This window comes from Pseudorca crassidens, chromosome 12 (genome assembly GCF_039906515.1).
Source record: "Pseudorca crassidens isolate mPseCra1 chromosome 12, mPseCra1.hap1, whole genome shotgun sequence".
Lineage (NCBI taxonomy): Eukaryota > Metazoa > Chordata > Mammalia > Artiodactyla > Delphinidae > Pseudorca > Pseudorca crassidens.
In genome coordinates this window covers 78179497-78205168 of record NC_090307.1, presented here as the reverse complement: position 1 = coordinate 78205168, position 25672 = coordinate 78179497, and the positions used below count along the sequence as shown (strand labels likewise).

At 51.0% G+C, this 25672-nt stretch overlaps 1 long non-coding RNA gene across 8 annotated transcripts in view; it reads right to left on the bottom strand.

The window, feature by feature from the left end:
- Window positions 1-692: 692 nt before the first annotated feature.
- The window catches only part of LOC137203831 (uncharacterized), a 28842-nt gene continuing 3862 nt past the window's right edge, over window positions 693-25672 (bottom strand). For 4 of the 8 annotated variants that reach the window (XR_010933314.1, XR_010933311.1, XR_010933313.1 and 1 more), the window contains 2 exons: window positions 6850-6972; window positions 3526-4391 (listed from right to left, as the gene is read on the bottom strand). This is a non-coding gene — a long non-coding RNA (uncharacterized lncRNA). Of the gene's footprint in view, window positions 2098-3145; window positions 3219-3525; window positions 4392-6849; window positions 6973-25672 lie in introns of those variants that run through there. The other 4 variants (XR_010933316.1, XR_010933315.1, XR_010933312.1 and 1 more) reach the window with 2 other exon arrangements.

The window sequence follows — 25672 nt, the reverse complement described above, 5'->3', positions numbered from 1 at the left end:
AAGGATCACACAGTGTCGAACACAGAAAACAAGCGTGCACAGCAGGACGGCAAGTTTGCAAGGCTGGGGTGAAGACTCAAGCTGCTTCCCTCTTGTCAGCCTTTTTGAATGGGAGGGCAAGATTTACTGCTAGCATCGGAAGGTGGCTTTTTACAGCCATCGCAAATGGATTGGAGACGGCAGAGCAGTAGACTGCCCTGACCACGGAGGGACCATAGAAGGCTCGTTTAAAGACCTATCCAGCATCACGGGCACAGTAAAGCAGCGCTCCTTGCCAGCGAAAAGCATGGAGGATTCGGCTGGAACCTTTGGGGGCCAACACCCTTAAACACATAGCCAAATTGCTGAGGGTTTCAAGATGTCAATGTTTTCAGTACAGTTGCTCAGCCTGGCAATTTCTGTCCATTTAGCAAGATCTGTCTGCAGTGTAGGCAAAAGTCTTGAGGTCCGGTTGATGGGGGACTGCATTTATTATTGATAAAGGTGAAGGGAAAATGGCTTGTGTCTGGGTAACACCTGGCCCAACAGATTTCCTGTTTACATAGCAGATATTTGTCATTTACCCCGAGCTACCACATGCTACTGTTTCCCTGTGGATTGCCCATTTTTGTCTAGCTTAGTCTCTCTTTTTTGATAGGCTGGTTCCTTACATGTTGAATGAAATATAAATTATTCAAAGACATTCCATGTATATTAATTTATTTAAAAAGGAATCCTGAAAAAATATATTCTGGCATGAATATATTTCACAAAACAAAAGAAAGTGATGCATCAGTCAAAACTATACATACACTTATATATATATATATGTATACACACACGTATATTAATATAGCTAGGATACACGTCGTTACCATGGTGACTCATGAGGAGAGGAAGTAGGAGAGAGTTATAGGAGAGAGAATTACTTTTCACCCTACCATTTTGTACTTCTTACATTTGATACCCTGTACATATACACACAACCTACTCAAAAGGAAATAATACTTTTATTTATTTTAACGATATGTATAACATATCGTTATACATATCGGGAACAAAAGGAAAGTGATTATTATTAGAGTTGTTATTCAGCTTTTCTCTAGATTTCAGATTTACCCCATGAGCATTTTTTTTTTAATGTGCTTCTTTATGAATGGGAAATACATCCATAAATGACACACTTGCAAATAGTTTATAGTTGAAAGTAGGTTCACCTCCAGTTCTGGTTTCCAAGTTCAACTCCCCATAGGACACCAGTGTCTCTAGATAAATATTTATGCGAAAATAATAGTGAAGGTTTTATTTGGAACATGGGTCCCGTGTCAGCTTGGGAAATATGATGATGAGAATAGGTACGAAAAGGGGTATATGTGTGTGAGGAGGTGAGGGTGAGATGTGTAAATAATTAAAGGTAGTTCGGGCCTGCGGATCGGTACACCCGGGGCAGCCCCACCGTCACCGCTGACGCACCGTCAGGCTCAGCTCTGCAGGGGACCAACCCCCATTGCTCTGGAACCCAGGACAAAGGAAAGCTGAGCTGGTCCCCAGCGTACGGAGGGCGGGTGGGTGTGAGAGGGTTTGCCTGAGAGGGAACCCAAGACTGAACAGCTTCCACTGTCTTCCTTCTGGTTTCTTTTTTTTCCTTCCCCCTCTATAAACAAGTGATTAAAGCCTTGCAAAAAGGCACAGACACACCTTCCCCTCAGCAAGGGAGCCCCTGCCAGATTCCCTAGCCTTAATTCTGCTGTGAACACTCATGGGGGGGAGGGGTGAAGAGTAAATCCCCTCTTTTGAGAAGCAGACCTGAGGGCAATGTGGTTTGTTCAAAATCTCCCGTTGGCTCTGATGGAGTGAGTACTTTAAAATGAAAAGTGAAAAAAACAAAAACAAAAACAATTCGCCTTTCCCTGAGGCAGCTTCCAGTCTGTAAACCTCTCTGCACAGGACCCTCCCAAATGGACACAGCTGTGGCAGAATCTTCCTTTCCTTCTCCCAGCACCGGTGAACAGTTGGGAGGTGGGGGGGTAGGGGGGAGAGAGACGGGGTCCGATGGATCAATGTTTTCAGAGAGTTTCACAGGCTCCTTTTTCATTTGGTTCGCAAGGGACTTCCTGACTGAATTAAGAAATAAATTCCTTACCCCTGAAGCTAACACAATATTGTAAGTCAACTATACTCCCATAAGATTTTTTTAAAAAGAAAGAGAAGGAAGAAATTCCCGATGATGTTGTGCACACCCCTGGATTAGAAACGGGCTGACCACTGAGTACAGGAAGAAATTTCCGGCACATTTGTTTGTAAACGTTATCGCTTTTAATTTCCAGTTGAGTGCAGTTCAATTATATGTCATATGTCAAATTCAACAGAAGAGATATATCATTTGGAAGCGTGAAAATTTAGATAGTGGACGGTGTCTACTCAAACCTTAGCGTTTAGTGATGTGGTGTCCTCTCGAGAAATCTGGGAGTATTTCACATAATAAATGAAGACGAAATGAAAGAAATGAAATATCACTGTTGTGCAAACCCCTAATGAAATAATGGGTCCATCCTACAAACAGTCATCAGCAGCTACTCATAAACCAAGAAGAAAGACAAGTGGGACTTCCCTGGTGGCGCAGTGGTTAAGAATCCGCCTGCCAACACAGGGGACATAGGTTCAAGCCCTGGTCCGGGAAGATCCCACATGCTGTGGAGCACCTAAGCCCATGCGCCACAACTACTGAGCCTGCGCTCTGGAGCCAACGAGTCACAACTAGTGAGCCCATGTGCCACAACTACTGAAGCCTGCACGCCTAGAGCCAGTGCTCTGCAACAAGAGAAGTCACTGAATAAGAAGCCAGTGCGCCACAACTAAGAGTAGCCCCCGCTCGCTGCAACTAAAGAAAGCCCGTGTGCAGCAACAAAGACCCAACACAGCCAAAAATAAAAATAAAATAAATAAAATTTAAAAAAAAAAAGAAAAACAAGTGACATTGCAAGTCTTTTGATGCAAGTACACACCACCAGGAATTCCCTGGCTTCCCAGTGGTTAGGACTCTACGCTTCCACTGCAGGGGGCACGGGTTCCATCCCTGGTCAGGGAGATCCCACAAGCCACACAGCGCGGCCAAAAATAAATAAATAAATAAATAATAAAAGTGAAAAAAATAAAAAGTGCATACTACCATCCATGAAGGCGATTTGCCAAAAGAATCGACTCTGAAGCTCATCAAACATCTCTTTCTAACCACTGGTCTGTAGGAAATACAGGGGACAGAGAAACACAATAAATGACACTACAGGGATGCAAATGGCAACAGCCAGAATGATTCCATTATTTCTATTGACAATTTTTTCAGGGAAAAGAAATGGGAAGTGGATGTAAGAGACATATAATCAAAAACAGTGTAGACACATTGCCTGTAGCCTAACTGGAACGAACCAACTGTGATAAAAGAAGAAGAATGGAGACGACTGGGAACTACTGAGTACGAACTGGGTGTTTCATAAGATTACCCAGTCATTGCTTTTGGGGTGTGCGTGTGTGATAACAGTCTTGTAGTTGTTTTTTAAAATTTTTATTCTTATTTTTTGGAGATACACACCAAAGTATTTACAAATGAAATGATATGGTGTCTGCGTTTGCATTAAAAAATCCAGTGAGGGTACGTAAATGAAACAAGATGGGCCATGAGTTGATAATTATTGAAGTGGTGGTGGGTATATGGGAATTCCTTCTACCAATTGCTGTACTCTTTTACATTGGAAATGTTTCAGTAAAAAACAGTTTGGAGGGAATTCCCTGGTGGTCCAGTGTTTAGGACTCTGCTCTTCCACTGCAGGGCGCGTGGGTTCTATCCCTGGTCGGGGAACTAAGAGCCCACAAGCTGAGCAGCATGGCCAAATTAAAAAGAAAAAAAAAAAATTTGGAGACCGCTAGCCCAGACCATGAAAACCAACAGACATATGACCCTTACTCTGACCAAATGGTGCCAAGGAGAAGGTTGGCTGAGGAAGAGTGAAGAAATCTAATATTTATTGGGTACAAATTCTGTGCCAAGCATTAGAATAAATTCTCTCTCCTGAGTGATTTTGTCTTTCCTTTTCATCCATTGTGGGCAACTGATCTGCTTGGCTCCATTTTATAGATGAGGAAACTGAGGCCCAGAGACCCAAAGTGACTTGCCATACGATGCCAAGACAAGACTAGGCGCTGATGAGCTAGGACATCTAGCCATTAGGATTTTTTTTTTCTTTGTGACCTTGGACAATGACTTTTCCTCTCTGGGCCTCAGTTTCCCCAGTCTTAGAAGACTGAGCTAATGATTCATAGGGTAAAGTTTACTCTTTGGTGTTCTTCTGCCACTCCTCCATGACCTTCCTGTTTCTTCCTTTCTTCTGTCTTCCCAGAAATGTGTCAGAGGCAGCCTGGTATGGAAGAAAGAGAAATTGAGTCCTGGGTTCAAATTCTAATTCTGCCTTATGCAGACCTTGGTAAGTCACTTAACCTCTCTGAGCCTCACCTTCCCCAACAATAAAATAGGGACGAAAATAAGAACTACCTAGAATGATGGAGACGGTGGACAAAGGGTGCCCAGCTCAGAATCCAGGATTGTGTTCAAGTAAATGTGGGTCTCCTGCAGCTGTCTTCTCTCTCACACTTCCTTTAAAAATGAAGCCCCCAGGAACTCCCTGGCGGTGCAGTGGTTAGGACTCCGAGCTTCCACTGCAGGGGGCACGGGTTCGATCCCTGTTTGGGGAACTAAGATCCCGCATGCTGCGTGTGCAGTGTGGCCAAAAAAATAAATAAAAATAAAACAAAATAATAAAATAAAAATGAAGCCCCCCCCCAACCTTCCATTCACAACTCCCTTTTCTGATTTATTTTTTTCCATATGACTCATCACCACTAAACATTTATTTTTCCTCTTTATTTTGTTTCTCATTATTCTCTCCCACATTAGAAGGTCCTTGGGGACAATTATTTTTATGTGCTAGGCTCGCTGCTATATCCTTAGACCGAGATGCATATGGGCCCTTGGTAAACATTTGCTAAGGAATGAATGAGTTGAGTGAATGGATATTAGAGCCTGTAATGGGACCTTTAGATAAGGTCCACTGTGAGTCAGGAACAGGGCACAGGTCTTGCACAGAGTAGCTGGTCCACAAATACTTTTGTTCTCCTTTTACTGGGACCCCAGAATCTGCTGAGGTTACGTTAGTCAACGTTAAGCTACACTCCATTTACCTGAGGGTGTTCTGACAGTTTCCAGTTTTCGTGTTTCTGGTTATCCCCTAAATAAGCCTCCAAGTGCCTGTCGCAGTAGCTCAGAGTTCTTTGCACTGTATTTCACCGAGGACAGTGGCAGCTACTGTCCTGGGGCCATTTGCAACTTCCCTGATCACAGAGGTTTGACTAAGTGCTTTGTTTAAAGGCAAAAAATGCATCAGCTCAGTGTCTTCACCCTTACGAAGGGGTTACCGAATGCTAAGGTCGGACTTGTCCACAGACCCTTCGGGGCAAAAGAGCTGTGCAGGAGTTATGGTGTTGGTGGAGGGGAAGGGGCAGCGATCTTTTGTCTAGGTGGGAAAGCTGAGGTTTTAGAGGGGGCAGAGCTGCCTAGAACATCACCCCAGAGGTGGGTGTGTAGGATGGAGGCATTGCTGAACACTCTGGGGAGAAAATTCCCTTCTCTGAGCCAAACCGTCCCAAGCCAGACCTCGCTCCCCTCTGGGCCTATTGAGAAATATTCCCTGAGATGTTGATAATGTCTTTCCTTTCTGCCTGAGCTCGTGGGATCTGTAGAATGCGCAGGCTTTCAAAGCCATGGCTCTTTCCCAGGAGAACCTTCCTAAGAGACCAAGAGCCCAATTCATTCCCTCTGCACTTCAGCGGTTCTTACCCTGCTGTCCTCCAATGAACTCTTACAGGGGTGTCCCCGAATAGGATTCAGGCATCTAGGAACTTGGATGACTCGCAGTGAAATCAGTATTTTCTTCCATTATGAATATAGGTGACCACCCATGGGAACACTCGCACTGGCTATGACTTGGTCACCAGAAGAATCACAGGTATATTCGTAATCGCGTTACAGGTGTAACTGAGATCCCCAAATGTTGTTTTGCTCATCCCGACTTCAAAGGTACATTAGAGCCATGGCTGGATTGTGTGATTTAATGCGTTCCTAAGGAGCATATACGTTACTATAGATATTTATTTAGTAATGATGTTACTATTATATTTTTAATATTGCTTTTATTTAAAATTGTAATCCTATGTCTTGTAAAAAGAGAATTCCAAGGCGGTATCCACAGGCTTCACGAGATTGCCCAAGGGCTCTGTGGCCCAAAAAGGTGGTGAAGCCGTTCTTGGTGATGGAGAAAACAAAGGGAGGGTTTGAGCCATGATTCTGAGGCTCAGGGAAGAGCAGAGCCTGGAAACCCTAAATCAGAGCACAGGATGCTTGATGCTGCCGTAGCATTAAAAAGCTCTAGGAAAGCATGCTGAGAAGTGCTCCCCAAAGCATCCAAAGGGGTATGAGGGGCTTCCCTGGTGGCGCAGGGGTTGAGAGTCCACCTGCCGATGCTGGGGACGCGGGTTCGTGCCCCGGTCCGGGAAGATCCCACATGCCGCGGAGCGGCTGGGCCCGTGAGCCATGGCCGCTGAGCCTGTGCGTCTGGAGCCTGTGCTCCGCAACGGGAGAGGCCGCAACAGTGAGAGGCCCGCGTACCGCAAAAAAAAAAAAAAAAAAGGGGGGGGGGTACGAGGGTGGCAGCTGAACACAGCTTTATATGGAACTAAATCCCCGAGGAAGAGAACCATTCCCCTTTCAATTCTTTTTCGGACCTTCGGACTAAGTCCAGGCTCAGATGAGCGCCCACCTACCTGTCTCGATCACCCTTCTAACAATCACTGCAGCATCAGCAAAGCGAGAGCGAACCTCCAGCTCAGAGCCTTGTAACGTTGCTTTCTATCCACTGCTCGCCATTTTCTGGGTTCCTTCTACTGCTGGGAAGTGAGACACAAGTTTGATTTACGGTATCCAGCTAAAGATTTAATTTTCAACAAGTTAGGTGTTTTGAAAAAGTGAGTAGATGTGGACTTCCCTGGCGGTCCAGGAGTTAAGACTCCGTGCTTCCACCGCAGGGGGCACAGGTTCGATCCCTGATCAAGGAACCAAGATCCCGTATGCCACACAGTGCGGCCAAAAAAAAAAAAAAGTGAGTAGATGACTGAAACATATGTTAAGGAAATCACTGTGAAGGTGAAACCAAGGTATATAAAAAGATCTGCCTCCCCAGCCACTCCCAATTTTACCAGTAATGGAATGGAGGCCAGATACTTGCCCAGTGCCTGCTAATTCTCAGGCAAAGTGCCTGGCTTTCCCCTGTGGCTTCTCCGGCAGCCCGTGGCCTGCAGTCTGCTCCCTCCCAGACTCCTAGACCTCTGTGGGGCTGAGGGGAGAAAGTCGGAGACTCAAAGTTCCCAGCAAGGGTGTCAAACATGCCTTCTGAGTGCCCTGGCTCCAGGGTCCCCCGTCCTGAAGGACCCGGCTGAGTGGGCCTTTCATCGGCCTCTGAGCGGTGGCAACAAGTGCTGGGCAGAATGCCGGCTGCCCACTGCCCCCACTTCTGCGGACCTGGCCAAGCGCTGGGAGGACTGGAAGCAAGATTCCAGAGGCATCTGGGTATTATCAGTCACTCAACTGTCTGGCCAGTAGGCTGTGGCGGGGCTGGTGGCAGGGGGCAGAACCTGGCTGGAGGGTAGAGTTAGGAATCCCACACAGATTCCTGGGGCCAGACCCAGCTCCCGGCGGGAGGGAGGAGGGTGGCTGTGATGGACCGGCTGCAAACCCTGCACCCTGCCCAGCCCTCATTAGGCGGTAGCACCAAAGGGATCAGACATTCAAATGATGACGTTTGTCTGATAGAGGAAACAGACAAGGCGGGAGGGGGTTGTCAGGCGGTGGGGAGGGAGCGGCACTTGAGGACAGCAACGGGGAAGGGGGGTGCGAGGGGGTGGGCAGAGCTTGCCCTCTGGTCCACTTGAAGATTCCTGCTTCAAAACTAACCCTGATGGCTTCCAGACAAGTCGGCACCGAGGGTCATTTCTGGAGGCTGTAAGTGTTGCCAGTGGCAGCTGTAAGCACAGGTGTAAATCTGTCCGTGCATTCCTCCCCATCCCCCCTCCCAGCTCTCTGCACCTGAAGCAGGTCCCCTCTATAACCACAAGCCCACTCAGGAGGCCTAAACACACACACACACACACACACACACACACATCCACATGAGCACGCATGCCCACGGTTAATGCTTGGCCTGCCTTGGGGTGTACAAATTTTTTTTTTTTTTTTTTAGTGCTCCTTTAAAGCAAACTCTATCAGCTGTTTGTTAAAGCGGAGCAAACACAAGCCTTGCAAGAAGACCAAGAAGCAGCAGCAGGAAGAGGAGGAAGAAAAAGGACAAGAAATCCTTTTATTTGCTACCATGAAAATGTCCTTTTAAAATACCTTTCTCAGCAGACCGGGAGGCCAGTAAGGGAAGAAGCAGGGCCGGAGGGAAGATGAGTCCTGGTTTATTTGAACTAGTTGGAGTGATGCTTCGGGGAGGCGGGAAACGTCCCCTTAACCAGGCTCCTCTCTAGTGTCTAACCCCCTCCTCATCGCTCACCACCTTCCCCTGGTTAAACAAAGATCTGCTTTCCCAGGAGTAGCTGGGGACGTTCCCCATCCCCCCGCATCCTCCTCCAGAGGGAGCAGCTGAGAAATTGCATGAACAGCCCTCTCCATCTCGCCCAGTGCACTCTTGAGAATCTGGAGGACTCTGGCGGAATGTTTCCTCTTCTTGGCCAACTGGACCCTACCAACCAAACCTTCCTTGTGGGGTTGAGTGACTATGTGCTGGGGGGAGGAGAGAGGCTTCCATGCCTAGCCGATGGCAAAGAGAGAGACGCATTGTCTTTTTGCACACTGACTCGGAAGCTCTCAGCCACACATTCCCCCACCCCTACCCCAAAGGCCTTATAGGGGGCCCCTGGAAACCCCTAATGAATGATAACTTATCTCCTAAATTGCTGGTATCTGACGCTTCGTATGGTGTGAAAACCATATCCCCTTAAGGCTGGAGGCTACTTCGGGAATTGGTCAGTTGGAGTAGCTCAGTCATGATTGAATGGAGGCATTTATACTGTGCTAGATAATCTTCTAGCAAGTTAAGGCATGTGTCGGGAGAGGGGCCAGGGCGTGTGGCTGGGCTGCCCCAGACCTCCCTGGGCTATCATTTCCCCACCGTCTCTCTTCTCTCTACTTTGGGGCATTCCTCTTCCATGCCCTTTCCTTCTGTCCCACATTTTCCTCTGTCGTTCGTGCTCTGTGCTTCTAGTTGCTTTTCTCTTTGTCTCCTGAGTTTATCTCTCTGCCTCTCTGCGGGTGGGTAAGGGTCTCTGTCTCTCTCTCGGTGTCTGTCTGTCTCCCTCTGTTTTCTCCTTCCTCCCTTCTCCCCAAGTGTCCCCTTTCTCTCTTGCTTTCACTCTCTCCACGCTCCCTTTCGTCATCCTTCTCCGTCTCTGCAACTTTCCTTTCTCATCACTCCCCTCCCCCAGCCGCTCTCAGGCTTGGAAGGAGTGGTCCCAGTGTCCTCGAGGATTGAGGACAGGGATGGTGGACTCCTGCTGCTGACTACAAATCGGGCAGCTGCAGTCTGGGCCTCAGAGTCTGGGGTCATCAGCCATACACAGCTGCGCTGAGAGCCACGAGGCATCCAGGACCCCTCCCAGGAGCCTGAAATCCCTTCAGCCCCGGTCACAGGCAGCCCCCTCCCCATTTACAGAGCTCCTTGCCCCGGGGGCTCTGCCCAAGGACGCTCCAGGCACCCAATCACGTTCCTTCATTTTCCATAAGTGCCATTCCCTCAATAGATCTGACAAACTTTTTTTCTCAGTTCCGGAGATGGAAATGGCCTGGGGCAGATGCGGGGGGCGGGGGTGGGGGTGGAAAAGGCATTGGACCCCAAGTCAGGACACCTGGTCTCCAAGCCCTACTGGGACCTGAACTCCAATGCAAGGGAAGGAAGAGAGCACTGTCTCTCTGGGATCACTTGCGGTTTTGAGATCCTGAGATTTGGGAAAGGAGCCCACAGCGGCACTAAACCTGGATTGGGAGGCTTGAGGAAGGCTCTCCCTGTAGGATCAACTTGGGAGGAGGCCAAGGAGCTTTAGGCTGAGCTGGAAACGGAACTGGGTAAGAGAGCAATGCTTATAGAGAGAGGGCTTAATATATGCTAGGTAGTCTTCTAAGAAAAAGAATATGTTCTTAAGGATACTCTAAATATATATAGTATATATTTTTAGTATATATGTGATGTACTAAGTATATATACACTGAGTCAATACTTTTAGTAAATACATATATAATATGTACTAAGTGTATACTGATTGTATCTATTATATATAGATAGTTATAGAGAGAGAGAGAGAGAGAGATATAGATTGTTATCTGATATCTAGAGAGACGGACAGAGAGATTAGGGCGCCCAAACAGCTAACGCTTAACGAGCACTTACTATGTGCCAGGGGTTAGACTGAGTGCTGTACACATGTGATCTCATTTGCTCCTTGCCTTGGTCCTCTATGGCAGGACCTATCATCCCCAGTTTTCAGAGGGGGCAACTGAAACTCAGAAGAGTTAAGGGACTCCTCCAAAGCTCCAGGGCTCTAACAGGCCCCCTTTTAAAGCACAGTAGCAGGTGTGCCAACACTGTGCTGGAACGCACCTTGTCTGAAGCCGCAAATGTACCAAGGCCAGCAGCAATTACAGCGGAGCGGGCAGCGCCACAGGCAACCAGTCTTCCCCGCACCGGAGCGCGCACCTGCTGGCTAGGACCTGGATTGTCCTCGCCTCCAGGTAGCCGGGCACACCCATGCGGCCAGCTGAGCCCCACCAGTCTGTAGGTCGCGCCTGGGGGAGACTGGGGTCGTGGAAGTGGATAACAGTCCTCGGAGAGGGGGAGAGGGAGAGGGCGGGCGGCCGTGGTTCCAGTCTTGACTCCCCTCCACACACGGGAACCGCGGTCCCGCCACCCCCAATCCGTTGGCCATTCCTCCTCTCCCAACTGTTTCGTCTGTCGCTTCTCTGATCCGAAAGGGGCGGAGAAACTGAGGCCCAAAGCAGTTTGCGCCAAACGCGTGCGCCAAGCTCGCCAAGCTCTTGCGTGCGCGCCTGGCAGGGACTTGGCGAGCGGAAACCACAGTCCCTGGCCTCCCGCGAGGGGCAGGAAGCGAATGCCAAGCGCAGCGCGGGCACCTCGGGGCCTTGAGCGAAGCCAAAGTCGGTGAAGCGGGCAAAAGAAGAAAGAAAAAACGCGGTTCCGGACTGCTGTTTGGAACGCAGGCATTCATCGAATCATCCACTGGGGTCTGCTCCTAGGACCCCGTGGATGCGGCTTGGGGAGGGGCTGGGCGGGCGGGCGACGGAGCAGGGAGGGCATGGAATCGGATCGAGTTTGTTTCTGTAGCTCGGATCCTGGCAGTTGGTGGCAGCTGGATGTCAACCCGGCTCCAAGCCTCGAGATGTGAACAGCTACCTGGACAAGTGGAAGAATGTGGGAGAGACTCTGGCCTCAACTTCCGAGTCCGGATTCGAGGGGGAGGAGGAGAGAAACAGAAAGACTGGTGGGTGGGAGACCAAAGTGGAGACTGAGCTCGAAAGACCAAGAAAGAGGGAAAGAAGTAGAGTCCGAGAGAGATTCGGGCCTTAGCTCTAAGCTGGAGGAGGCAACGCGATTCTGGCGACCCTCTTCCTGTACATAAATATTCGGTGCCAGGCCAGCAGGACCTCTGAAGACCCCCTGAGCTCTTGGCGGGATCAAGGGGCAGGCACCGAACGCCTGGTTCAGGGTGAAACCCTTAGCCGTGCATCCCCTTTGCTGTGCGACTCTAGGAAAATTACTCCACTTCTCTGAGCCCCCAGTTCCACCCCTCTAGTTCAGAAAAGAGCACTGGCACGTGGCACAAAAAGACCTTGAAATAAGTGAGTTTACGATTGGTGTCTCCCCTTCCTTCCCTCCAACAGAGCTGCTTTGGACGGAAACACCGGAATCTTCGCTGCCTGGGTTACCGCAGCGTGACCGGAGGAGGTGCTGGAGGAACAAAGTAAGGCAGACACACCGCAGGCGCTCAATAGTTGCTTGTGTGTCACAGGCCTGCCTCAGTCCTAAGTCCTCATCGCATGGGGACACGGGTCACGGGTTACCGAAGCCTTTCAAAGCCGTGCATTATCTCAATGTTTTAACCACAGCCGGGAGCCCGGATCCTAGGTGACCCAAGGATGAAGAGTCGTGTACCCAGGAACACATAGCAGGCCAAGGGCTCCAAAGCCCGTGTTCATTTCCACCCTGTCTCCCCAAGTCAGCGCTTCTTGGCATCCCCAGCGCCGTTCCCAGACCACCCAGCCCCAGATCTGCTAGGCGGAGGCTGAGGCTTTGGAGGGAGACGTCCCAGACGAAGAACTTGGAGAGAGACGAAGCTGGGAGAGGGGTGGGAAACCTCGAGCAAAGCTCAGGAGAGGGGGCGACGGCAAAGACCGAAAAGGGAAGAGAGAAGCGGAAGGAGGGAGACAGAAAAAGGGAGAGAGACGCGGAAAGCTAGAGCCCGAGGGAGCGCGGGAGCGCGCGAGCCCGCTCCGGGGCGCGGGGTGCTGGGCGCCGGGTGCAGGACAGCCCGAGGCGCCCAAGCCGGGTTCCCCGCCGCGCCCCACCCGGCCCAAAGGGGAGTGCCCCACCGACCAATTTGGCTTGCACAAAACCCGCGCCCCAGGGGTCTTTGCCAGGCCGCTGGGGCTTGATTCATTTCTTGACTAATTAACTGGAAGCTACGTCGCCCCTTCTTTCAGGGCCCAATTAATTCGCCGCGGGCGGTGGGGCGGGGGTCTTGCGGCCGAGGCGCCCGCCTGGAGCCCCTTTGTGAAGGGCTGTCTGGACCATATTGATTCTACATACACACACGTCCCCCTCCTTCCTTCGTACAAAAAAAAAAAAAAAAAAAAAAAGTCTTGAAAGCTCTGGATTTCGCAGTTTAAGAAGGTTTGTCAGACTCGGAAACCGCCCTCCCCCCCTCCCCCGCCATTGCATTTGCTTCCAGAAGGAAGGGACCAAAGGATCAAAGCAGCTGCAGATCTGCCTGGGAAAGGTTTAAATGGAATGTCTCCTCCCAAAAGGGCAAAGAAGTACAGGAAACAGATCACCCCTCTGTACCTACCGTATGTATGCGCGGTGCACCTACGACCTTGTCGTTAAAAGCCAGACAAGAAGTTAGACCATCCCCGGGTTGAATCTCAGCTCCACGAGGGACTAACTAGCTGTAGGAGCTCGGGCAAGTCTGTATGTCTCTGCATGACTCAGTTTCCTCATCTGGGAAATGGACATCATTGAGAAGGCGCCTGCCTCCTCGGATTGCTGTATTTGGTGGGCTGATGTGTGGGAAAGCTCTTAGAACATTATCTTCCTCGTGGGTATTTCACAAATCTTATCTCCAATAAATAAGATTTTTTTTAAACAAACCCATTTCGCAGATGAGGAACAAAGGGCTAAGGAGAGCGGACCGGCTGCAAAAAGATGCGGGCGTCTGATTCCAAGGCCGAGAAACTCCAGAACGAAATTTACCAGAGCTTCGAGAGCGCTTGGCGGGCTGCCTGGGTGTGGAGAGCACTCTCCCGACCTAGTGTTCCCAGAGGCTCCCTCGTGTGAGGCTTGAGGCTTCTTCCCGTCCACCTACCCCCATCCTCGCTCCAGTTCGGTAACTTAAGCGGGGGAGCGGGAAACCCTAAATCCCGAAACCTTTTGGGTGCAGCAACGCGGCACCCAGCGCGCAGCAACGAGGGCGATTTCCGAGCGGTCCTCGAAATCGTCGAATCGATTGTATTGACCTCGCCGTGGGTCAGCTTGTCTCTTCTATCGATCAACCCAACGAAGTCTAGGACAAAAATATAGACGGAAGGAAATCACAGCCGTCTTTGGAAAGCTGGTGGGAAGTGGGCTTGCCGCTGTGCAAGGGCGCGTGGGTGACTCAAGGCTGTCCCACGCCCTCGCAGCGAGTCGGGGGAATGAGCTTCTCACCCCACTGCCCTTTATTCGATCACTGATTCATTTTTTAGTTTATTCTATTTTTAAAACATAGAAACCAAACAAGAATTAAGTTTATTCAATCAAACAACATTTGATGAACACACCGCACGTGCCAGACTGCGCCGGGCACTGGGGTACTGAGGGGAGGAGTCTTCACAGAAACATAAAACCCTGGTGGGGGGGGGTTGTAGAATCTTCTTTGCGGTCACTTGTTAGCAATGCGACCTTGGAGGAGACTCCCTAGCTCTCTGTCCCACAATTTCTGGTCTGTAGAGAGCAGCCATGCTGCTCAGTCCTAGGCTACGTGTACCTGCTGAAAGGAAAAAAAAAAAACAGATCGGAGAGTCTAGAGGTTAGATCCCTCATCACAGCCCCAAGGCAAGGTCGGAGCTGGGACGAGCAGATCTGGGGATGGCCTTTGCAACCTCAGTGGGTATAAACTTCTGCTCCCCCTCAGCCGGCCCAGGATGACGACGCCCGGCCAGGTCAGTAGCGCCACCAGGATTTCCAGGGCTCCCAGACTCTGCCTCTTCCCGGGAGCGAAAATTCACCCAGCCTTCCCTCTCCCCAGAGCGCAGAAGAGCTGGGGGCTGACTTTAGTTCAGCCTTCCTGCCCTAAGACCTGGAGCTTAAGCCCTCTCCCACACCACCTTTCCTGGGCCTTGACTTTCCTCATCTTTAAAATGGGAATTCTCTCTTTTTTTAAAACTGCAGTGAACAAAGCTCAGGACCGTAAGCATCAAGCTGGCGAGGACCCATCTCTTCACCCACGTGTCTCCGGTGTTCAGCAGAGGACGGGGGCAAATAAGCCTCTCGGTCAGTATTTTGTGGGATGACCAAGTGGATGTTTCTATCCACTACACCAAATTTCTCTTCCCACTACCAACTTTGCACTGTCTCGTGTCAGAATCTGTCTGGGGGAGCAGCTAACAAATTTAATGCCGTTTTTTAAAAAGTACTCTTTGGAAGTGGTCACTTGTTTTTTCATGTGCACAGAGAATCCCCTGTAGTTTGATGCCTTCTTTCCCTTTCTTCACTGACTTTCATTCCTATATCAAAAGATTATTTACTGAGCACCTACTAAGTGCCAAGCAGTGGGATCAGAGCTGGAGATGTGATGAGTCCCATCCCTCCAGGAGCTTACAAGGTGGAGAACTAATACTAGACTCTTCTACCCAGGCCATGTAGCTGATTAACTTCTTTGGTTAAGGTTGATTATTTTTTTCTCCTTTCTAGCTCTATAAGAAACTTTGGACAAGATGGCAATGTCTAACACAGTGCCTGGCACACAGAAAGCACTCAGTAAGTGTGGCGTGAATTTATTCTTCCCCAAATTGTAGCCCACAGCTCCTCCTTTGGCTGTGCAAGGGCCAGCCTGAGGTCTTAAGTGCCTTCAGAGAGACACTCCCAAATGAGGACTCTGGCAATGTGCAGTGCCCCAAGTCCCCAAGGAGCCAGAGATCATCCCAGCCCTGAGATTCCCAATTCCAGATGCAATTCTGGTTGGTAAGGCCAGCCACTCAGATTAGACGGAGCATACCTGGGCCGGGGGACCACTAGATTGGCCTTTGCAAAAAGGGACATTGGACGGTGAGGTTCTGCAAACCGTGTACCCTTTCTGCATCTCCATTACCTATCTGGCTGTCCTCCTTTCCAGACCACTCCCCCCAAATGCGAGCGCGCGCGCGCGCACACACACACACACACACACACACACACACACGCACGCACGCACGCACACACACACCCCTTTCCCAGTAAACAGGAGCTAGTGCAGGTGACACCTAAGAAACGAGGCACTAGTTTGCCCTGAGAATCATCTTTCCCCACATCCCCGTTCTTGCCCAGCCTCTCTTGGTCCAGCTCCCTGATCTGGCGGGGCTCTGGGTGACCCTCTCCCGCTCCAGACTCCAGGAACAGCTCCGGTCTCCTGGTGCATCGGGACTGCCACTGTGATCGCTCAAAACCGAGGTCCCAATCCCGCGCGTCGGCGGAGATTCGCTCAGGCCTTGCGGGGTACAGGAGGACGACTGTCCGCCAGCCTCGTCTCCCCCCAGCGCCATCCAGCGGGCGAGACGGCAAGGGCACCCTGGGCAGAGGTTCCTGGCGAGTCCCTCCCGAAACGAGGTACGGAGGTTTCCAAGCGGGAAGCGGTCCCTTCCTCCAGCCACCCCCCACCTCCAACTTAGGGCACATCTATCTCCTACCCTCCCCAAGTACTCCCCGCATTGCTTAAGGCTGATTCGGGTTCACCCAGCGTTCAATCCCCTCCCACCCCCTTTTATTTATGCCCAACATATGCACTGGACAGGGAAGTTTTTAAAGGAAGGGGGAAAAGGAAAAGAAAGAAAAGTGGGGAAAATAGTGTTTGCTCCACTGCTTAGAAACTTTCCTGTGGCAGCTCGGAGGTTTCATCCCAGGCTGGGTTGACGCTTTGCCTCTTTTTGTTGCGGACATGTTAAATCCTGCCTTCCTAATTCTACACCCATGACCTGATACTGGCTGGAGTCAGGCGCCTTGATTCCCTGCCCTTGCATGCAACCTGGGCTGGAAAGCCTCCTCCCCCGTGATCCCCGTAGGTGCCAACCCCCCGGTGATGGGTCTCCAGAGTGGCAACTCATATGCGGACAGAGCCCTACACGCAGAGGGTGAAAAACACCCCTCTTGATACACCCGGAATGTTATCGCTAATTTTTTGGAAAAGTGCCTGTGTACACACGTATTACATATATTATTGAGCGGGTTAGCTCAAGACTAAAAACAGCGAACAACACTTGGGGTGGGGTGGGGGCGTATTCTCCAATTCCCTGCTAATTTGTAACAGACAGACTTTATTGCTCCGAGAGAAAAGGAGTAACTGCGGTGCGGCAAAACAAATTTCACTCTGTCTATATTGATCAAATGGGAGTCAGCCCCGTGAGGTGTGATTACAATGCACTTTTAAATCTGAGATTTAATTTCATATTTGGGGCTACTTGGAAGTCCATATATACACACTTGTACCCACATAGAACATCTTAGAAACACACATGCATATTCTATTATGTTTAAATAACGCAGTGAAGTATAGCCTTGAAGTTGGGCCCATAAACCGCTCAGCTAGCTCTCCAAACATTAGGAAGATCTAAACTGAAGCTCAAAAAGCATCTGGCTCTACTCTCTGAAAGCCCACCTCTTCTCCAGATTCAGCTGGGGGCAATGTTCTGATACCCCAACTAAAGGGAATTTACTTTTTTTTTTTCTTATCCCTCTCTCACCCAATCTCTACAACTCAAAAACTTTATACTAATTCAACTCCAATATCCCTGTTATATAGAAATCTGTCCCATTCCCTTAAAAAAAGAATTCATAACCCACACTCAAAAGGGCTTTCATGGACTCCAGCAATTCTCAGTTCTAGACGGAGGAATGAAATAGAGGAGCCTGTCCTGGTTATCCATGGCATTAATACAGGGACATAAAAGTGAGTGCAACATCATATATTTACTTGTCTAATAGAAAAATCCTAACTCTGCTGCACCGTCCTCCCCACAACACCCCAAAAGAATTAGGGTCCAGCCGTGGATGGGTGGGTGGGGTAGAAGGGGGGATTGAAATGAAGCCGCTTGGAATGGAAAAAAAAAAAAAGCAAGGCATTATTTACACCTGCAAACTTTGGACGGTTGTATTCGGCCCCAATTGGCTTAATTGTAAATCTTTTCCGCATGGCCCCAACTCCTGGACGGAGCGTCTGGGTTTAATAATGCGCCCGAGTACCCCAGCAGCGCTGAGCTGCAAAGACAGAATCCCCCGCCCCACGCCCACTCAGCTCAGAGGTCATTATAGCAGACCCCTTCCCCCCCTCCCAACCCAAACCCTGCTTGAGGTACCAGAAGACCAGACTCAGACTTGTGGGGAACTCGTATTTTACCGTCTGAAGACAAGAGAAGCTATTTCAAAAGCAAATATACCCTCCAAGTCAGAAGTGGGAGGTGGCGCTCTCCCCCCTCCCGCACCCTCACCCCCATCTCCTGAGTGTTTGACTTGCATCAGGGCCGAGTGGGGAAAGAGAGGCGTCTACACTGGAAGCCAGAAATAGCCTCAGACTCCCCAGGCTGGCAGCGTAAGGCTGACCTGTTCATAGAACTTGCTGCTAAGAAAACATGTAAAAACACACCCCCGCGGTGGGAGAGGAGATGGCTTCCTCCACCCCACCCTCTCTCTGCACGCAGAAAACCTCCCCGGGCTGAGCCTGGTTCCCTCGGAGAATGGCAATTGCAATTCCTTGCAATTATTTTTCCACCACTTTGAGAGACAGAGGGTGCTACATGACTCTTTTCTGTTGGGTACCCCCCTCCCCAAGGTCTTTACTATCCCCCCCACTCCCCCGCCCAGCCCCCGCCCCATTAGTCCTTTGCCACCGGAGTGGGGCAGGAGTTAGGAATCGAGGCTGCAGAAAGACACATCGGACGTCCGGGGGAGGTCAGGAGCTCCTAACTCAATCCCCCCCGGGATCCCAGTTTTAGGGAAAAGACGTGAGTTCCGCGGGCAGGGCCGACCGCGCTCCCACCCGGGATGCCCGCCTCGCCCCGCCCCGGCAGCCGCAGACGGAAGGCAGGTAACCCGCGCAGGGAGCCAGTGCCCGCGGTCGCGGGTTCCCGGGCCTGGAGGGACCTTGTCGCGACTGAAAGCCGGGGCAGGCCAGCCTGTCCGAGACCCCTTTGCTTCCCTGCGGGCCAGTGCGGACGTTGGGGCGGTGGGGGGGGGTCCCCGATCCGAGCACCGGTCCCCTCCACCCCCGGGTGCGGGTGTAATCCGAGGCCGCGAGCGTCTTCTCTGGTTCCGCGCTGGGCCAGGCCTGGAGCCGCACTGAGGCACGTCCAGCTTCCGTACTGGGAACCGGGGGAGGGGGAGAGGGCAGCGGTAGGTGAAGCCGCCCCCCGCTCCCCCGCCCCGGGCGGAAACCTTCGCCAAAAGGACCTTAGGAGGAGTACTGGGCTGTCGCTGTCTCCCACTCCTTCCGGGGCCTGAAGTTTTCCTTTCCCAAGTGAAAGGAGGAAAGGGCATTAGGAGGGAACGCAGGGGGCAGGTTGGTTCCGAGATCCGTAAGGCCGCTCCTCTCTGCCCTCCCGCCCGCCCGCCCGCCCACCAGAAGGATTTTTAATATTTGGCTTGGAGATGAAATGAACTGAGGCCTGGGCGCCAGCTCTCAGGAAAGGCTCTCTCACAATTCCAAACAGTCCCTCTTTCTATGTCAGTGTGTGTCTCTGCCTCCCTCTCTCTTCTTCCTCTAAAACATAAATACAAATTTAAAAAGAAAGGAAACTTCTCGAGCCCTCCTGTATTCCAAGCCCAAGCTGGAGACTTTTTAAAAGGCTTCTGGGATCTCTAAGGCCAAAACTTTCACCCAGACCTTCAGCTGGCTTGTACCAATCACTCCCTGGATATCCCACAAGACTCCAACAGGATTTATGTATTATTTGCAGACAAGGACGATTGGGTCGGGAGCAAGGCATCTCTGACTTAAAATGAAATCACATTGTTGAGGCCTCTCATTTCTTTCACTGACACAGAGGAAGAGGCTCCCCAGGTTGCCAGGTAATTAACACACAGAGGTGCAGCGACCCCTGTGCAGTTACCTGAGTGGCCGTGGTAGAGGCTCAGTGATCACAGAACGCAGAGCGAGTAAAGGAGCTGGTGCCTGATTCCAAATTGTGAGAGGTGTGTTTGGCCGGAGAGCTGGCAGCCGTTCGGTGACAGACAGGCTAGGCCTGGAGTCAGGATCCTGCATCTGCAACCCAGATCCTGGCCTTGGAAGCAGGTCTGTAAGCCCCCTACCTGCCAAGCCTGCCAGAGGAGCAGGTGAAACCACCTTCCAAACACCCCGTGTCTTAGAACCACAAAAGGGTATATTGTCTATAAGATTGTACAAGGGAGGAGGAATTTGATCAGTTTCCAATATGACAGTAAAGCCTGGAACACGAAATGCCCACACCCCTCCAATCCCCAAAACCCCTTGACCACACAGGCAAGACAAATTCCTCCCCAAAGCCATTGCTCCCCGAGAGACAGTTATATCTCTTGCGGGCTTCAGTGGATATGAAAGAATCTCTGTCAGCGTTACCTCCTTTCCTATCTCTTCACCCTACTGGATTTGGGAGACATGAAAACATTAACTTTGGGAACACAGGAAGATTGTCTGGCTGGCAAGGAGCAGTGGTGAGGCTACAAGAAAGAAATGAAAAGAAGAGAGGAAACACACACACACACACACACACACACACACAACTTCGGTGCTCACTGGTCCCTTTCATTTATCTCCTGTCTTCCCTCTCTGCTCTCACCCTTTTTAATTGAAACCCAGTAGGGGAAACAGTAATGGATATTGTGCTCAAATTGAGAAAACGTGTCTGTGGCTACCGGGGGACAGTTAGTTCAGCAGATTTGGAGGAGCTGATCTTTCTTTGCCCTGTCAACCTCCCTGACAGTAGCGGTCATCTGATTTGCCATGGCCTCTCACTTACAGATCACCCTGTTCCCTCCGCCCCGTCGGCTCTCACAGGGCAAGACCCCACTGCCCTGGTGCCCCTGGCACCTAACAACAACACCAGAAATAATGGATAGAAGCAAAAGCAGGAAGTCACAGAATTAAGGGCTCCTGTACAGTTGACACCCTCAATCTGCAGTTGGGGACTGGAGAATATATTTCCCTTCACCCTTTTTAAAGTATTCTGTCCCAGAGATCTCCACCACACCCCCAGGCCACATTCTTGGGACACATCGCTGAAGGGCCATTTATACCCTTACCTGTCTCGACTGAAAATCTGGAACAGGACATTGAAGGAAGAAAGATTTTGGGTGGTGAACGGTGCCTGGTGCCTGAGGCCAAAGTCAGCTCTGCCTCTGTGTCTTGCAGATTCTGGGTCAGATAAGATGAGAGGAAAAATTCCCGGCCTCTTCCTAGTGAATTCATTTCTGCTGGACTAAGAAATGTCCATTGCATTATCTTGGGTTTTTTTTCTTTAAAGTAATTGGGTAAAACACACAAAGAGAGCATTGAAGATGTAGATTGGTTTGAAATTAGGAACACACAATTAGTTCCTTTTCCTGACAGAGAGAGAGAGAGGGGTAAAAAACCTTCACAGATGTATAAGAGGCGTGCTCCCCAGACACACACACACTTCCTGCATCCTTGCCTCCCTGCTTCCCTTCCAACTTCTCTAAATCACTAGCCGTTTACAAATTTGCAATTTTGCAGAGTGATCGGCTTTGATGAAAGGTGGGTGCTAATAAGAATAATGCAGAGGGTGAAATCTTTTCATTTTGCCTCTGCCAAAAACATATTTACATTAAAGGGAGGTATGATAAGCATGGATTAAGTGTATAACGAATGATGCTCTAGAAACAGCATAAACCAACTGGCGCCAAAGTGAGCCTCTGTACTAAAAATACTGCTTACCCAAGCTAGACAACTTTGACAATCTTCTCTCTCTCTCTCTCTCTCTCTCTCTCACACACACACACACACACACACACACACACACACACACACTTCAGACTCTTGTACTGAATCGCCCTAATCAATAATTTAGAGGGCTGTCAGAGGACAGGGAAATGTGCCTTACAGGAAAGCCCTGTGCTGCTGGGGCGAGACAGAGGCTAGAAGCTGGGGTTTAGAACCCAACATGCTGCCCTTCACCCTGGGCTCCTGCCTTGGAAAGGAGGGAGAGAGAGAAAGAGAGAGAGAGGATGGGAGATCAGAGCATTGGAACAGGGGTGAGAGCCAGCTCTGGGGAAAAGGGTGACTTTGGGGATACCAAAAGCAGAAAGTGATACTTCCAACCTACACAAATGGGCCCAGTGCTCTTCTATCTCTTAGGACACATTATCTTCCCAGCCAGGGGTGTGAGGGGAAGGTGTTTACTTGAATCCCGGGAAGAGGTATCGCCAGCCTGTCATGGTTCCTGGAGAAGAGGAGGGAGGGAGAGAGGGAGGAAATACAGAGGCAACCCAGAAATCCAGAAAGGTAGGAGAGAATTCAGAGAGGACCAAGAAAGCCAGAGAAAATAGAAAGGGAGAAGAAGAAAGAATAGAAAATAGTAAATCAAAAACAGAAAGAATAAGAGAAGTAAAGGCTGGGAGGTAGCGACTGAGGAGACATATAGAAGCCAAGAACAGGATAGATGCCAGGCAGGGAAGAGAAAGTAAAAGAAAACACAGGAAAGACCACAGATCTGCAGTCACAGAATCTTGAAAGACAGAGAGACAGGAGAGCCAAAAGAAAAAAAAAGGAAGGGAAACAGAAATGGGTGCCCTGTCTGATGTAACCAAGAGGATTGTGCCTACCCCCGGAGGGAAGAAAGATGGGGAAACTGACCAAAGAGATTGATTCTGAAGCCTCCAGACCTGAGAAGAACTAGGCTCTTAAAGCAAGTTGGGGGCGGGGGGCGGGCAGGGCGCGCCGAGGGAAGATGCGAAACTCCAGGAGGAAGGTCAAGCCTCCCAGGTCTGTGAAGTCCTCCTTTGGCTTCAGAGCTGCGTGTGGGAGAGTCAGGGTTTGGGGTAGCACAGGAGTGCTAATGTGGGGAGGAGGGGGCTAGCGGCGATTTGCGAGAGGAAACAAGAGCAGTAACCTAGGCACTCCCAAGGGAGCTGCCTCCCTGAGGTCCGCGATAAGAAAATCAGGTCCCGGCTTAGGGGAATTGAGCGCAAAGGAGGATGGGAGTCCTGTAGCGGGCACCTAGTCAGTTTCAACGCTTGTCAATATTAAAAAAAAAAAAAAAAAAAAAAAAGCCTGGTATCCCATGAGCGAGGGGCACTGGGCAAAAACAAGGAACCATCTCTACCCAGAAAGCCCCTCCCCAGAAAAAGTTTACGTCTTGACCGACTCCCGTAGTAAACTTCTTAATTAAGCCTGAGACCTCCGGAGAAACCCCTGGATGTCCTTATGTCAACAGAGTTCCCCGTTTAGGGACACCTCGGACCGAAGAAAAGCTCCGCGGCAAACGGTGGGTGAAAGTTTAAGAGGGAATAAGCGTGTAATAGTCCTTCGCCAGACCTCACACATGCTGAAGAGAATATTTACAGCAAACTTGCCAAAGTAAACGACCCCGCCTACCCACCATCCTTTCCCCTTCCACCGCCCCCCCCCTCCTTTTGTAAACTTCAGATAAACACCATTCGGTCACAAAAGGGTCGATTTGCCCCCTTATAGTTTGAGGCAGGCTGTGTCATAGGGAAAAGTGGGATCAGCAGAGGCTTCCCGGGGAATTCTTCGGCAAGACTAAGCATTCTCTGCCGCATCCTTGGCCTGGTCTGAGGATAGGTGACATGGTTGCGCGCGCGCGCGCGTGCACATACGCCATTTATTCTGAGGCTCCTCCTGCCCTTCCACTTTAAAATCCGCACTCATACTACTTCACTTTAAACTCTGCAGACGTCACAGATTTGGAGAGGTGTGTGTTGGGTTTTTTTTTTAATTAAAAAAAATTCAGGCCTACAATTATGTGAATACTCTTTGCAAAAGACGGAGGAATGCTGGGGGGACACCAGAAGTTCCGCGCGTCCTCTCGGATTCAAAATTTGGCCCCCTTCTCCCGCTCTTTTAAAGCACCGTTTCTCAGGCTCTGCCCAGGGGCAGGCTCCTTCAGTGTTTCCCGTCTGCCTTTTTTTGAACGTGAGGCGGGGAGAAAGACAGAGAAGATCGAGGGGGTCTGCGTGGAGAAAAAAAAAAAAAGACCGTGTAGAGCCCGCGGCTAGAGCCTAAAAGCCCGGGCCCAGGGCGCGCTGGCCTGCGAGTTCTCCCGGCCGCCAGGCCTGGCACAAGTCTTCGGAACGCGCTAGCCAATGTTTAACCCGAATGCGGTGGCCACCAGGCCGCTTTTGTTTGTTCGCAAATTAATCACCCAGCGCACGGCCGGCGCCAGAGTGGGTTTATCACCCACCGGGAGGGGGGCGCGGCGGCCCCGCAGAGACAAAGAGGAGTTCGCACCTTCCCGCTTTTGATCCCAAGTTACTGCGGCCTCCCTGCAAAATACGAGCCTCCTGGGGCCGAGTCTGGGAGGTCAGTCATAATTGGCGGAAGTTTGCAGACCATTAGCAAGATGTCGACATTTTCGATTCAGAACCCCGCAAACTTTCCTCTCCCCCCTCCTCCCTTGCGCGCTGGAGTGGGAGTGGGGGTCAGGAGTGGCAACTGGGGTGACCTCAGGGTTAAGTTAGAGCTACGGGCAAAAATAGGCACGTGAGGGAGGGGGCTGTATGAGGGGCTGAAATCAAGGCTAGGTCCACCTCCGCCGTTGAGGCCAAAGGCAAGTCGAGAATTTACAAGTGGAATCAGCAAGCTCCCCTCCCACGTCCAAACCTAAGGGAGGCCAGAATGCGGAGGACCGAGTAAAATGTCTCTCTCCTGGGTATCTGGACGCTTGGGGCACCGAGCTAGGGGGTGGGTCAGTCATCTCGTGGCTGCAGAATTACTTTCCTTCTAGTCGGAGCGTCGGGGCAGAGATTGGCCGGCGAGTGCAGGCAAAACCAGACCGGGGGTTTGGGGCCGCTCCTGAAAGCGCAGCGGTGAGGCCCCGGGCTCCGGCGGCCAGCAGTGTGGGGGAGGGGCGGGTTTCAGCCTCCAGAGATTCTTGAAACCCAGTGGTGACCTCCGTGGTCGGTGTAAGAAGGGGGAAGGCCTGGCTTCTCGCACCCTTCGGGATCGGGCCGCCAGGGACGCGGGAGGGGGGCGTTGTGAGCCGACACCCTGGCCCCCGCCGCCTCTTGCTCCACCACTGCAGAGAGAGGCCGAGAGGACGCCAGAGAAAGACCGAAAGGGAAAGAAAGGGGCGAGGTGGCGAGCCAGACGGAGTTCGCAGAACCACTCTATTCTCTCTGGTGACTTCAGGGAATTCTTAGCGCTGGCGCCAAGCGCTCTTAACCATGTGCGTCAAAAATGCGAGGCTGGAAAATCTTGTCGCCTCAAAAGTTCCGCCCCTATCTCGGCGCGGTTGGCCCACAACGGAACTGCATTTTCACCCCCCACTTGCTCTCGCTTCGGAGTCTGGGAGCTGGGGGCTTAGGGGGTACACGAGGCAAAATGTAAGAGAGGACGGTACTGGCTGTCGACACACACACACACATATCCCAAGCCTGGGGTTTCTTAACCCCCTAGGCCGCGCAATCAACCGTTCCTTCGTTCCACTGGAGGAAGCTCCCAACTAACGAAGGGTAAAAGAATATTGTCCCCAAGATTTCCCTCCATCCAAGCAGGGACGGCCCAACTCATTGGCCCCCAGAAATGGGAAATGTGGATCTGGGGAATCCTCTGACCCGGACAGGGACCTGCGGTAACAGTTACCAATTCGGCGACAGGTCTGATAGCTAAGATCCGGTTACCTCCCTCCCCTTCACCCTTGCTGAGGCCCCCCACCCTACCTGAATTGGAGCCGGTCACCTCGCCTCTGGGATGGGGGCGTTTCACGATTTGTTTTACAAATTCACCCCCCGACTTCTGGCGAGATAAGTCCCCGGGTGGAGAAAGAACTGAGGCACCGAGAGATAAGTGCGATGCCTGGAGAAGATACAGGGCTGGCGCACCTCCCCCTACCAGCTCCTCACCGAGCCGG